The sequence below is a fragment of the Rutidosis leptorrhynchoides genome, chromosome 3 (genome assembly GCF_046630445.1).
Source record: "Rutidosis leptorrhynchoides isolate AG116_Rl617_1_P2 chromosome 3, CSIRO_AGI_Rlap_v1, whole genome shotgun sequence".
NCBI lineage: Eukaryota > Viridiplantae > Streptophyta > Magnoliopsida > Asterales > Asteraceae > Rutidosis > Rutidosis leptorrhynchoides.
This window is the reverse complement of record NC_092335.1, coordinates 671,045,171-671,062,500: the sequence shown is the minus strand read 5'-3', so window position 1 is coordinate 671,062,500 and position 17,330 is coordinate 671,045,171.

The window sequence follows — 17,330 nt, the reverse complement described above, 5'->3', positions numbered from 1 at the left end:
CATATATTTAGTATCAATATTCTTCCAATATGTGAAGTTTTCAGTTACAAATGTTCTATTTTCAAGTAATATTCGTTTAAATAAATAAGTGCGAAGACAAAAGGCGAAAATGAAGATTTGAAGACGCAAATGTCCAAAAAGCTCAAATGTACAAGATACAATACAAGTGGTTCAATTTATTGATAAGAAACGTCTAAAAATGACAAGAGTACAAGTTGCGGAACGCAAAGTACAAGATATTAAATTATACGAAAGGACGTTCGAAAATCCGGAACCGAGACCTGAGCTAACTATCAACGCGCGAAGCAACTGAGCAAAAATTATGAGTCAACTATGCACAAGAATATAATATAATATTTAAATAATTATATAAATTATTTATATATTATATATATATAATAAATATGTCGACAAAGCTAGGATCCAAAATTTGGTGAGCTGGCCCAGGGAACTCCGCACTCGCGGAGCTATGAAGGCTTAAACCTCCGCACTCGCGGAGCAGTCTGTTTCAGAAATGTCCTATAAATGCAACGAATTCTGGCCGAGTTCTATACACATAAATATATTACTCCCTCTGTTATAGATAATATATATATATATATATATATATATATATATATATATATATATATATATATATATATATATACATATATATAGTATAAGGTATTTTTATATTACATTAGTTTGGGTTATGTAAAGGTTATTTTACGAGTTCTAAAGTCGAAGTTCTGTCCGTGTAACACTACGCGATAAATAATCAATGTAAGTTATGTTCTCCTTTTTAAATTAATGTCTCGTAACTAAGTTATTATTATGCTTATTTGAGCCGAAGTAATCGTGATGTTGGGCTAAATATTAAAATTGGGTAATTGGGCTTTGTACCATAATTGGGGTTTGGACAAAAGAACGATACTTGTGGAAATTAGACTATGGGCTATTAATGGGCTTTATATTTGTTTAATTAAATTATAGTTTGTTAATTTAATATAAAAAGTTACAATTGGACGTACCTATAAATAACCATATACACTCGATCGGACACGATGAGCGGGATATTTATATGTATGAATAATCGTTCATTTAACAGGACACGGGAATGGATTAATAGTTAATAGACTTATTAAAACAAGGGTGAATTATGTACAAGGACACTTGGCGTAATTGTTAACAAAGTATTAAAACCTTGGGTTACACGTAGTCGATATCCTGGTGTAATTATTAAACAAAGTATTAAAACCTTGTTACAGTTTAAGTCCCCAATTAGTTGGAATATTTGACTTCGGATATAAGGATAATTTGACGAGGACACTCGCACTTTATATTTATGACTGATGGACTGTTATGGACAAAAACCAGATAGGTTTCAAATACATCCAGGACAAAGGACAATTAACCCAGGGTAATAAATTAAAATCAAAACATCAAACATCATGGTTACGGAAGTTTAAATAAGCATAATTGTTTTATTGTATTTTTCATCGTACTTTTATTTTACGCACTTTAATTATCGTCATTTATATTTTTGCATTAGGTTTTAATTGTGACTTAAGATATAAAACCAACAAACCGGTCATTAAACGGTAAACCCACTTTTATATATTATTATATATAATTATATATATTTTATACAAATATTGTTAATTAAAATATAGTGTAAAATAAGCTAGCTCCCTGTGGAACGAATCGGACTTACTAAAAACTACACTACTCAACGATTAGGTACACTGCCTATAGTGTTGTAGCAAAGTTTAGGTATATCTCATCTGTAAATAAATAATTAAAACTTGTGTAATTTGTAACGTATTTCGTAGTAAAAATATATAGCTATTTCGTACACCCACGCTACCACATCAAGTTTTTGGCGCCGCTGCCGGGGATTCGGCGAAACGCTATATTTTTTATTTTTATATATATTTGTATAAATATATTTTTAGAAAAATAATATAAAATTTAAAAAAAAAACGGAACCATTTTAAGTCTGCAAACATCCGCACTCGCGGAGCCATTCTGCCATGTGGAACCGCAGTCGCGGAGCTGTCTTACACAGCAAACCTGGTACGCAGCATTTAATACGGAGTAGGGTTTTATTATTTATTATTATTAATATTTAACCTAATTAGGGTTCTTATTAATTAATATATTTGTATTTAGTTTTAATAATAACTTTTAATATTTAGTTTAATTATTATTATAAATTATATATATTAATATTTTTATATACTAATAATATAAAAATAATATTTTTATATAAAATAAAATTTTATCATTTTAGATTATATCTTTTTATAATTAATATCTTTTTAGTTTGTAATTTTTAATCGTACCGTTTGTAATTGTAATTTTAATTTCATTTTTCGCCTTAGTTAAGTTTAAATTTTTTTTAGTCTTTGCCGTAAAATCCCTTAAGTGCTTTTTCTTTAGATTAAGATTTAGGCGCTTTAGAATTTTGCGACACCGTTTATATATTTTAGTACCTAAATTAAGTTATTGCCATTTTGAATATAGAATTCCTTTTAAGCTTTAATACCTTTAGATGCAACTTTTTAAATTTAATTTTTAGACTTTTAAGTTTCGACGTTTTTTTTTCTTATTTTTGTTTTTTTGACGTTTGTTTTTCGACTTCTTGTTTTTCGACGCGTAATCTTTTTCTTTCTTATTTCTCGACATGCTAGTTTTTATGACTTATATTTTCTATTTCTTCTCTAAATTTCCAAACGAAAAATTATTTTAAGCGGTTAAATTGATAGATATCCAAATTTTCTGGTTCGAAGTAATAGTTGGATTTGTTAGTGGCGAGTTGTGGGCTTCCGATTTAAAGGGTCCCGGCTACCTGCTGCATCTATTGGCTATTCAAAACGTGGGCAAAATCAGAAAAGTCTATTAATTTGATAACTTATATAATTTTTATATTTATAACTAATAGGATAATTAAAATTTGGTAATAAGTGTAGTATGAAAAACCTCGAAAATATCTTGGAAACTCTTTATGACATCCGAAATCAATTTAATCAATACTCTCAAACGAGTGTTGATGACAATTCGTTCGGTCAATCTTGGATCACGAATGACGAAACAATAACTGGTTGTGAAATCTGTGGAGATTATCACTCAACATGGGAATGTTATTATTACGTTCCTATGGAAAATTATGCACCCATGGAACCTGAATGGAATGATTATGATGGATACAATTCAAATTGGGATTATTCCCAAGAATATATCCAAACTCAACAACCAGAAGACGAGGAAAATTATGTGTCTGAAAATTCTTTAGATTATATAAAAATCAAACTCGAAGAACTTGATGCTCAAAATGAACAAATGAGAGAGTTTGTAAATAGGCAAGCTGAAACTCTATCAGATTACACACCTGTTGATCTAAGGAGTATTGTGCAAGAAAATCTCATATCATCGAATTTTGATGAATTCGAGAGCTCCGAAATCACCAATTATCCCGATGATACTTTTTATTCAGCCTTGCCAATTTCACAACATATCGACACATTAGCCTCTACCGACGAAAACATCGATCCATCAATGGATGAAGAAGAAGTAAGGGTGAAAAATTGGTACTCTTGGGAAAACGATAACGTTAAAAATTTTACCCCCGAGACCAAAATGGTGGGATCGATAAATACCGTTAATGAAGAAAAATCTACTTCGATCCCGAAATTCACCATTCCACAACCTTCCAACCCAATATTCTCAATAGACGAGTCATCTACCGAAGATGAACTACGAGCTGTAATAGATATTGCCACCTCGGATTTCACCCAATTGGGTAATAGAGGTGAAACCTTTGATACAGAGAATGAATAGAAGGAAATGTTAGGAATTGTCCACCCTATAGTATGTATGTCGGTGTATATCGATCCATTTGACCAAGAACCAGAAAAGAGACATATCCATTTACTAAAAGCTACACTTAAAAAAGAATTAAATAGTGACGATCGGGTGGTTCTAAACTTTAAACCCAATGATATATTATACACCACCCGAGATGTAAATAACTGGCTCACTATTCTAATTCGTGGAACTTATTCTACCGATTTCACATGTCGTCAGCTAAGTGTGGGGAAGTTTAACCCCACTTAACGTTAAATTAGGGGTTCGGGTTAGTGCATAAGTCGTTAATAAACATGCATGATAAGGGTAAAAGACGCATTTTCAAAGATTAGCAAACAGTTCAGAAAAGCAACCATTTTTGAAGAAAAACATGTGTGATAAAACAAGAAGGAATGAACGATGAGGCGCGCCATCTATCATTCAACGAGCTTTGAAATTACAAAATGGGTATTTTTAATTACTTTTCTACACTAATCACCCTCATGAATTTATAATTATAGTCTGATTTCATGCAAATGAGGGCATTGCATGATCTCAAGTGTGGGGAAGGGTTATAAATTCTCTCGGGTTTATACTTGGTTTATTTTCTAAATTTTATGAAAATTTGAAAAATTTTCAACTAAATGAATTCAAAATCATGTTTATACATATTTATGAACGATAAAACTAGGTGTTCATTCCGAAATTATTGTTACCCTAAAAAGAGGACATAAATTGAGAAACAATTAAAACGTTTGAATTTATTAGAAATAAAAAGACGCATGAAAAAATCCAAGTACGGGGAGAATGTACCAAGTTATTCAAATAAAAACTATCTATCACATGTTTCTGTAAAGTTTATTGCAGGTGCTTTTGTTAACTGTTTTACCCGGTTTATCTGAAAGAATAGATGGATCTACACGATGAATCAATTCCATCATTAAAAGGAAGTAAAGTCTTCCGAAAAAGACACGCGCTTCTTGATTTAGGTCAAGAAGTTGTCGTCCAGACCAGTTGTAGAGTCTACGAAAAACCTTGAAAAGTTTTCTCGAAAATCGACTGGAAATCCACGGACCTCAGCATCAAACAGGGTCGCCATGTGGTCAGACTTATCCTAACCATGAGAGGATCTGTCTTGTAAAATGGGGAGGGCGCCGTGCAAATTAGCTTGATAAGACTAATGAATCAGACCCCCAGAAAGGATAATCTCCTTAAAGATTAAAAATCAGCTTTTAAGCCTGATATTACTCAATCCTTGAGATTGACCTTAAAGATTGAGAATTACAAACTCATGGAATTCAATGATATCTAAACTCGAGCTTGAACGAGAAAATATTTTGATCAAATTACAAACCGATTTGTTTTCTGAAAACCTATTTTCAATGCGTTCATTACCATTGAACGTAAAATTCTGAGAATTTACCTGGAATTCATTAGGTCACCTGAACCAAATCAGGTGTCAACCGTAAGAATGGTGGTTGCATAGCATGGTCAAAGATGGGACCTTGTGCCAGACCGAAAAATTATAGGATGATCTTTACTATTGCTCCTTCAGAGGATAGTACTAGCATCCGACACATTTTAGACCATGAACATCTGCATGTCATTAGACATTGCCTTAACAGTTTCTTGTTCATCGCTTTCCTTTACAACCGGACGGTAGTTTGCCGAAAGGTAATATACGGAACAAGTAAACTGGATGTGTGCTTTCCGATACAGGGATAGCAGTGGATTACACGAACCGGAATGTTTTTAGCCAAAATATTGATCCACAAATATATTTTGCAACACCGATGGTGGGTCAAATCAGAAAACTTATCTAGGGTAAAAGCTAGAATGAAATTTTTAAAAGATCAAATGTTTTCATAAAGATCCAATTTCCTTAAAGGATCTAAATTTTTATAGTCATGTGGGACTGTAAACCACATCGTTACTATCATTTTTTATACCGCCGTATCAAAATCACTGATGTATAAAGCGTGAAGAATAAAGAAGTGATTCGTGTGATTTAAATTCAAGTTCTGTATTGCTTGAGGACAAGCAACGTTCAAGTGTGGGGATATTTGACAGTGCTCCAAATGAACATATATTTAGTATCAATATCCTTCCAATATGTGAAGTTTTCGGTTGCAAATGTTCAATTTTCAAGTAATATTCGTTTAAATAAATAAGTGCGAAGACAAAAGGCGAAAACGAAGATCTGAAGATGCAAATGTCCAAAAAGCTCAAATGTACAAGATATAATCCAAGTGGTTCAATTTATTGATAAGAAACGTCTAAAAATGACAAGAGTACAAGTTGCGGAATGCAAAGTACAAGATATTAAATTATACGAAAGAACGTTCGAAAATCCGGAACTGAGACCTGAGCCAACTATCAACGCGCGACGCAACGGAGCAAAAATTATGAGTCAACTATGCACAAGAATATAATATAATATTTAAATAATTATATAAATTATTTATATATTATATATATATAATAAATATGTCGACAAAGCTAGGATCCAAAATTTGGTGAGCTGGCCCAGGGAACTCCGCACTCGTGGAGCTATGAAGGCTTAAACCTCCGCACTCGCGGAGCAGTCTGTTTCAGAAATGTCCTATAAATGCAATGAATTCTGGCCGAGTTCTATACACATAAATATATTACTCCCTCTGTTATAGATAATATATATATATATATATATATATATATATATATATATATATATATATATATATATATATATATATATAATATATATAGTATAGGGTAGTTTTATATTACATTAGTTTGGGTTATGTAAAGGTTATTTTACGAGTTCTAAAGTTGAAGTTCTGTCCGTGTAACACTACGCGATAAATAATCAATGTAAGTTATGTTCTCCTTTTTAAATTAATGTCTCGTAACTAAGTTATTATTATGCCTATTTGAGCCGAAGTAATCGTGATGTTGGGCTAAATATTAAAATTGGGTAATTGGGCTTTGTACCATAATTGGGGTTTGGACAAAAGAACGATACTTGTGGAAATTAGACTATGGGCAATTAATGGGCTTTATTTTTGTTTAATTAAATGATAGTTTGTTAATTTAATATAAAGATTTACAATTGGGCGTACCTATAAATAACCATATACACTCGATCGGACACGATGAGCGGGATATTTATATGTATGAATAATCGTTCATTTAACAGGACACGGGAATGGATTAATAGTTAATAGACTTATTAAAACAAGGGTGAATTATGTACAAGGACACTTAGCGTAATTGTTAACAAAGTATTAAAACCTTGGGTTACATGTAGTCGATATCCTGGTGTAATTATTAAACAAAGTATTAAAACCTTGTTACAGTTTAAGTCCCCAATTAGTTGGAATATTTGACTTCGGATATAAGGATAATTTGACGAGGACACTCGCACTTTATATTTATGACTGATGGACTGTTATGGACAAAAACCAGATAGGTTTCAAATACATCCAGGACAAAGGACAATTAACCCAGGGTAATAAATTAAAATCAAAACGTCAAACATCATGGTTACGGAAGTTTAAATAAGCATAATTGTTTTATTGTATTTTTCATCGTACTTTTATTTTACGCACTTTAATTATCGTCATTTATATTTTTGCATTAGGTTTTAATTGTGACTTAAGATATAAAACCAACAAACAGGTCATTAAACTGTAAACCCACTTTTATATATTATTATATATAATTATATATATTTTGTACAAATATAGATAATTAAAATATAGTGTAAAATAAGCTAGCTCCCTGTGGAACGAACCGGACTTACTAAAAACTACACTACTCAACGATTAGGTACACTGCCTATAGTGTTGTAGCAAAGTTTAGGTATATCTCATCTGTAAATAAATAATTAAAACTTGTGTAATTTGTAACGTATTTCGTAGTAAAAATATATAGCTATTTCGTACACCCACGCTACCACATCAATACTATTACTACAAAAAGGATATAATTAATAAATTCATATATATATTTATTCGATTATAATTATGTATATTAAGAAATAAACAAATGATATAGGTTCGTGAATCCGAGGCCAACCCTGCATTGTTCAGTTGTTCAATGACGTTATATGTATTTTTACTACGAAATACAATAGGCGAGTTTCAGTTGCCTTTTTACCCTTTATATTTTTGGGATGAGAATACATGCGTAATTTTTATAAATGTTTTACGAAATAGACACGAGTACTTGAAACTACATTATATGGTTGAATGATCGAAATCGAATATGCCCCTTTTTAGTCTGGTAATCTAAGAATTAGGGAACAGACACCCTAATTGACGCGAATCCTAAAGATAGATCTATTGGGCCTAACGAACCCCATCCAAAGTACCGGATGCTTTAGTACTTCGAAATTTATATCATGTCTGATGGAGGATCCCGGAATGATGGGGATATTCTTATATGCATCTTGTTAATGTCGGTTACCAGGTGTTCAACCCATATGAATGATATTTTTGTCTCTATGTATGGGACGTATATTTATGAGAACTGAAAATGAAAATCTTGTGGTCTATTAAAATGATGGAAATGTTTATTTATGTTAAACTAATGAACTCACCAACCTTTTGGTTGACACTTTAAAGCATGTTTATTCTCAGGTACGAAAGAAATCTTCCGCTGTGCATTTGCTCATTTTAAAGAAATTACTTATAATCCTTCATGACATATTTCAAAAGACGTTGCATTCGAGTCATTGAGTTCATCAAGATTATTATTAAGTCAATTATAGTTAGATATATTATGAAATGGTATGCATGCCGTCAACTTTCGATGTAATGAAAGATTGTCTTTTCAAAAAACGAATACAATGTTTGTAAAATATATCATATAGAGGTCAAGTACCTCGCGATGTAATCAATTGTTGTGAATCGTTTATAATCAATATGGACTTCGTCCGGATGGATTAGGACGGGTCATGAAAGTTGGTATTAGAGCGGTGGTCTTAGCGAACCAGGTCTTGCATTAGTGTGTCTAACTGATAGATGTTTAGATGCATTAGTGAGTCTGGACTTCGACCGTGTCTGCATGTCAAAAGTTTTGCTTATCATTTAGTGTCGAAAAATTATTTGCTTATCATTCTTAAAGTCTAGACATGTCTTACTGCCTCTATCGCATAGACAGTGTATAGATAAATTCATATCTTAGTTTATCTGTTATTGTTACCTTTGCCTGACAGCTTCTGTAGATTCCTCCGTAACTTATGGGATTTTAGTATTATATATGCATATGTAAATTATGTATTGCAGGGTACTAATCTACATCCTATAATCTATTTATTATCGAAAATCCTTCATCTGATCGTACGAGATGAACCCCTCAACCAGTTCGAGTCCCTCAGATTTCGATAGCTATTCCGATAGTTATTCCGACAGCTATTCCGACATGGATATTCACCTAAGCTCCGAAAACGGTGTCACCAGAATGAATCAATAAATCAGTCATTCTCAATTCATTTGATGGGTTCGTAGTCTATTAAATCAATGGAGACGCGAAGAAGGCGATCCTTTCCATCAACCAAATTCACCTCTTGGCGAAGCACCTGAATCACTTACCGACGAATCTGTTCGTAATACCAATTTCTCTCTCATTTCCAGAGTATCCTGTCATGATTATATACTATCTCAGATTCTACATCTTATTCATCCGCTCGTTTCGACCGACAATCATCCCGGAATAATAAAAGAAGTCAACGAACTTCGCGCTCGAGTAATCAATTTGGAGAATATGGTACAAAATTTACCAGCTTCAACAACATCACCGGCACCAACAGTATCATCAGTAATAGCACCAGTACCATCAACAATCCATGCCTCAACATCTCATTCTATACATCGAAGTATAATCATCGTTCTACGTGACATTATACATCATTTATCTTCGTTCGACATGGCGATTATGTAATCTCTAATATTTTAGAGATTATATACTATTGTTCTAATGGTAAAGAAAATGAGATTAATATAATATTAACTCATCAAAACCATGATTACATCTGAAGAAAATATATATGCAAGTATATTTTCATAAATATTGTAATTAAAAATTCTTTGGTACAAACTGTTAATGGTAAAAATATTTTAACGGGTAGGTAATACCCGAGGAATATTTAGATTTCACGTTAATAAGTTACATTGTACATTCTTCGAATCTGATTCAACAGTCATTTACTATCCTACTTACATCCACAGATATATGTATCCGTTCACCGCAGAATAACCATTTTTTATTCAAATTCATATTTGGATTTTGATTCATCGGAATCCAACAAGTGGCATAATGAAGAAAACATTTGACAAAATAAAATTTGTTAGAAACAAACAAATTAACTACGAAAAATTTTATTAAGAATCCACGCTAGCGAAATCCTAGCTAACTGTTCCTAGCTAACTGGTTACATTTTATTTATCGCAATTTAATTATCGCAATTTACATTCTCGCAATTTAAATTCTCGCAATTTACATTCTCGTAATTTTATTTATTGTCATTTAATTTCTGTATTTATTTTACGCACTTTAAATATCGGGACACGTATACAAGGTTTTGACATATCATATCGACGCATATATATATATATATATATATATATATATATATATATATTATTTGGAATAACCATAGACACTCTATATGCAGTAGTGATCGAGTTCTCTATACAGGGTTGAGGTTGATTCTATAATAATATATATACTTTGAGTTGTGATCGAGTCTGAGACATGTACACGGGTCACGATATGTATTAATTAATTCGAATATTATATATTAAACTATATATGAATTATTGGACTATTACTGTGGACTATCGACTGTGGACTAATAATAGTGGATAATTAAAATGAATTAAAATATTGATTATAACATATGAAACTAAACAACTCTTCAAGTTTGCCACTTGATTTCATCTTAAACCTCATTTGTATCTCGACGATTACTATATGCGTTCAAACCTTTCATGATTCTTGAAAATACCTCAATCGAGAGGATGAACCAACCGCACTTCATTTACGGAAGAAAAGATTGATGCATATTGTAATACACCTGAAAACACTCAGAACCTGAGTAAACGTTTAAAACGTAGCTATACTAATTTCTTAGTGTTATTATTACCCAAAATAACTTTGCAATCTCTTTCCAAATTAGCAAATTTTGTCACAGCTCCAGCAAGTGAACTTTGACTTTTCGTTCGAAACAACCTTATTATAACCTTGATTTATATGTGTGCTCTTTTATTGTTACCGGGAAACCTTTTATTATATTCCACCATATTACCAGCAGATGTACCAGCAACCTCGTTGCTCCTTGGCTTAAATCTCTCCGACAAATCACTATATTTATCTATTGAAGTCTCATCATGTTGTGACGACCCGAAAATTTCAGACTAAATTTAAACTTTATCTTTATATTATTCTGACACGATAAGCAATGTTTGTTAAGTTAAATCTCAAGGATTTTAAACTATGTTTATACATTCATTTAAACCTCGACCAAATTCCAATGATTCACGAACCATTAAATGAACATATATGAATATGTATGTATATGTGTATATGTTATAAATTAAAAATGTCAACAAAGTTTTTAAACGTATAATGCTTTATATGAACGTATTTGTTTCAATATGATTATCGATGAAATTAAAAAAATATATATTAAATGATTGAATTATCAGAAACATTGAATTATGATTACAAGTCTCTGTTGAGAGGTCCACTATGATTTGAGAAAATCTATTCCTCTTAATGATATTCGGAATAATTTGTAAAGCTATTTATAAACAAAAATAAAAAGTGTCATTTACGAAAGTTAGACAAAAGCTAGTGGAGAATTGGTTTCCATAATATTCTATTAATCTTTTTTCAAACGTACAAAAACGTTTTCAGTTTAAAAAGAACTTTAATATTAAAACGTATATAACTTTTATAAATATCTAGAATCACTTTTGACAACTCATTACTTAACCAGTATAATAAATATAACGATATTTATATTTTATTTCATTAAATATATATAACAATTTAAATTAATATTATATATATTTATAGGCGTATTATACATACATAGTTTTTATACTTTTACTATACTTTAACTTTACCTTTACTTTACTTTTACTTTACTTTAACTTTAATAATTCATACTTTAATAATTCATACTTTAATAATTCACTTTAATAATTCATATTTTAATAATTCACTTTAATAATTCATACTTTAATAATTCACTTTAATAATTCACTTTAATAATTCATACTTTAATAATTCACTTTAATAATTCAAAAATCTATTATAAATAGAATTCAATAGGTTTCATTATTTCATAGAAACTTGAAAATATATTTCTCTAAACTCTCTCAATCGATTTACATATATATATATATATATATATATATATATATATATATATATATATATATATATATATATATATATATATATATATTTACTCTGTATTATTTCAAGATATTATTAGTATACATAAAATATTACGACGGAGTGATGTCCGAGTGATTTCAAAATAGTTTTTTTGAATGAGTCGAAGCTAAGGAAATTATGGGTTATAGCTATGGAGGTGATGGGTATGGTTCATGGGTATGCTCGTGAGGTCAATCTAGTGTTTATCATCTCCGTTGCGTCTACGTACTTTCCTGCAATATTGAATCTCAATATTGATACGTGAGCACTCATAACTTAACTTTTATATATCAATAGTGTATCCCTGACTAGTGCTCGAGTATATAGGATTATGCATGCTTGTACATTCGATATTATCCTTAGATAGGTTTGTTGAATCCTGAATTAGATACATATGCTACTGAGATAGGGTATATGATATGCATGTCATTGGAAAGCTAGCGAAAAATTAAGAACTTTTCATTTAGATATCGAATGGTTTCGATGAACGGATTAGAAGTTATAGTCAACTGAATTTTAGTATTATTGTTAAAATGATTATTATTACTATCGTCGTTATTATTTTAATAGAAATATCATTGTTATTATAAAATATCATTATTACTATTATGTTAGTATTATCATTTTATCATAATACCATTTTTAGTAAATATAAATATTATTATTTTTTTATAGAATAATAATAATTATTATTACAAAATAATACAGCTTTTACTTATTATTATTATGATCAATATTATTTTATCAAATAAATAGGGGATACAAAGATATTTTTCACCACGCGTAATATAATTACTTTAATAATACTTACCACTATAGTTTTACGATATTAAGTGAACTTTATAAATTTTACTACTTAAGATATATAAAAGTATATTTTATCATATATAAACGTTAATATAAATTTTTATTAATAAATGACTTTTATTATTATAAAATCTAATAAATATATTTAAATATATAAAACGACTATAGTTAAGTTATATAATAAACACGTATAAATTTTAGAAGTCATTTTGGGTCAAGTTGACTTTTGTTGACTTTTGCATATTAGTCTCGAGCATTAGGATTGTGGTACACTATGACTTGACCAAAAATTGTTAGACAAATATTGACCAACATATAAATATATATAATTAATATAGGTTCGTGAATCCGAGGCCAACCTTGCACTTGTTAAATGACGTTATATGTATTTTTACTACGAAATACAGTATGGTGAGTTTCATTTGCTCCCTTTTTATATATATTTTTGGGCTGAGAATACATGCGCTGATTTATAAATGTTTTACGAAATAGGCACAAGTACTAAAACTAATTCTATGTGGGTTTAAACCAGAAATATACCCTTAGCTTGGTAACATTAAACTACTTGTCTATGTACGGTAGGCGCGAATCCTAAAGATAGATCTATTAGGCCTGACAAACCCCATCCTGACTATGGGATGCTTTAGTACTTCGAGGTTATTTTAAACACACCTGATCTGGTGTACTTCAGAGGGTAAAACATGAACGTTAAGGCTTGTTACCGGGTGCCTACAATTTATAGAATACTTTTATACACTTACGAGTGTACATATATTTATAAACAGAAATCTTGTGGTCTATTAATATATTGAAATGATTGTTATGATAAACCTATGAACTCACCAACCTTTTGGTTGACATTTTAAAGCATGTTTATTCTCAGGTATTAATGAAATCTTCCGCTGTGCATTAGCTCATTTTAAGGATATTACTTGGAGTCATTCATGGCATATTTTGAAAGACGTTGCATTCGAGTCATTGAGTTCATCAAGATTATTATTATGTCAATTATAGTTGGATGTATTATGAAATGGTGTGCATTCCGTCAACTTTCGTTGTAAAGAAAGTTTGTCTTTTAAAAACGAATGCAATGTTTGTAAAATGTATCATATAGAGGTCAAAATACATCGCGATGTAATCAACTATTGTGAATCGTTTATAATGTATATGAACGGGTCCTTTCAGTTGGTATCAGAGCGGTGGTCTTAGCGAACCAGGTCTGCATTAGTGTGTCTAACTGATAGTCGTTAGAATGTATTAGTGAGCCTGGACTTCGACCGTGTCTGCATGTCAAAAGTTTTGCTTATCTTTTTTGTCGGAAATTGCCTGCTTATCATTCTTAGTCTAGACACGTCTTACTGCATTGATTGCATGAATAGTGTATAGACAAAATTCATATCTTAGCATATCTGCTAATCCATATCTTAGCGTATCTGTTACTGTAAACTTTGCCTGACATATCCCGTAAATTCCTCCGTAATCTACGAAATCTTTTGCGCTATATATATAGATATTCTATGTAATTAGAATACCACCCGATAGCTGAAAATTCATTTCATATCGAAAAATCCTTTATTCAATCGAACGAAATGGAATTCGTCATTAGTTCAAGTCCCTTGAATTCCGATATGGAATCCCACTCAAGCTCCGAAAGCAGTGTGACCGGAATGGATCAACCAATTAGCCATCATCTATTCTGGATGAATTGGGGATAGGTTCGTAGCCTCCTCAATAATTGGAGACAAGAAGAAGGTGATCCCTTCCATCCACCACATTGCCCTCTTGACGATGAACCTGAAGCACTTACCGGCGAACCGGTCCGAAACACCATTTTCTCTCTCACTTCCAGAGTATCTCGTCACGATTATATACTACATCAAATTCTAGATTTTATTTATCCGCTCGTCCGAACCGACAATCATTCCGGTGTAATAGAAGAAGTCAACGAGCTTCGCGCTCGAGTAGTGGCTTTAGAGAATATGGTGCAAGGGTTACAAACACCAACAAATAACGAAGTATTAATTCATGATTTCAATTTTATTGAATAAATACTCCGTAAAAGTTATGTAATTTCTAAAGTCTTTAGAGATTATTCAGTTCTAGTTTCAACCGTAAATCAAATGAGTTTAATTTAATATTAACTCATTAAATCTATATTACATCTAAAGAAAATATACACATATATTTTCATAAAGACTGTAATAAACTTCTTTTGTACAAAATATTAATTGTGAAAATTTTTTTAACGGGTAGGTAATACCCGAGAGATATATAAATTCACAATTAATATATTACATTTTTCGAAACTGATTCAGCAATCATCAACTATACTCCCTACTTTCACAACAATATCCATTCTTTCATATAAATCAAAACAATCATACTCATTCAAATTCAATTACATATTCTGATTTTGAAATCGCATAATTCAATTCGAAATATAACCAGTATCATCACTCTTAGATTCCTATATCTTTCAAAGCTATACTTTGACTTCAAAACTGTGTTAGAACATCATATGTATTAACGATTACAATATGTGCTCAAACCCTTCGAAATTCTTGAAGACACTTCAACTAAGGAACAATCGAGATGATGATCCAACCACATGTTACCCACAGTTATACACCTGAAAAACTCTCAAAACCCAAGTCATAGTTCGACAGTATCCGTGTTAGACCCTTTGGCATTTACTAGCTAAAATAACTTTTCAATTCCGTTTCAAAATAGACAGTTTTGTCACAGCTCCAGCAAGTCATCTTCGACTTCTCAATCAAAACAGTCTTATTATAACCTCGATAGATACGTTGCCCTTTCGCCAACGTTACCGGGGAATCGTTTATATTCACCACATTAGCAATAAACTTACCAACAACTTCATTGATCTTTGACTTTACAAAAAAAAAAATCATTATAATTATCGAAACCCTATCATATACTCATTCGTACCTTATAACAAGAATTGCCATACCAATTATTGAGAATCAGCAATCAGTATTTTGAAACCTCGCAGCATGTCTACATCAACAATTACATATACACACAACGTCTACCTCGAAGACTTACATTCTTTGAATGAGAAATTTCTGAAAAACACCCTAAACTGCGAACCAGTTCTCGAAATTTTGAAAAATGCTGATGAAGCAGCAAAAACTGTAAACGACCTTAACAGTAAAAAGTTGGATGATAAAGGATAGTATATTGACAAAGCTCAGAAAAAGAGAAGCTTTGGAACTGGAAAACGGATTGAGCAAAGTATGAAGGAGGCTGTGGACAAATCACAAAGGCTGAACCTGCCTTCAAAGAATCCAAATGATTCAGTACTTGCTGAAGTTATTAACGAATACCTTGCTCCTGACTCTAAACCCCTGCGGACAATATCCTTCATCATCCTCTGATATTAGACATTCTAAGATATCATCGTATCTTTCATTATAAATATCATCCATACTTCTGAAGATATTTTTATAATTATTCTTATCTGAAATCATTTACCTCTTCGCGCTATCTGTATTATATCATAAAAGAAACTATTTTAGTTTCTAAATTCTGAAACATTCGAGTTTAAAATAGGAATATTCTTGAAGAAGTGTTGGGAGCTGAAGCATGAGTTAGTATAATATAATGACACTTGATCAACGTAATTATATTACAGTAATTCATGCTGAGTTTCTAAATGGAACATGATGATTCACAGATTATAACGTCATCATGTGCTATGTTACACGACTCTTGTATTCTCTTTGATCTCGAAATATCAAGAAAATATTTCTTGATGATTCGTCCTTTTCCGAGGTATTCTGGTAATTTGACAAGTCAAGATCGTGTCATTACAATTTCCTTCCTAGAACATTAACAATGTTCATTTCAAAATTTATATCTGCGAATTCTGGACCATTACAAGCGGTGCTTAATCGCAAGAAGAAGAAACGAAAGGACAAAGCTCCGAACTAGAAATGGGAGTATAAATCATAGCAAATAGAAGAGAGCATTAACTGTGGATGACAATGATTATAAAAGAAGCAAGGACTTTGAAATATAAGGGAAGATATAAAACCCAACAACAACCCAGAAATCACAAACCGTATATATCAATGCATATAGCAATATAAAGACACGGGAGAACTAAAAACACTATAAAACCGAGAGTATAGTAGAAGTAAATAGATTCTTCCGGAGGCAGATGAAAAAGAAGAACGACAGACTTGAAAGTGAGGAGTATATCGAGAATCAGTACTGGATGAAGCATATTGACAAATACTTTA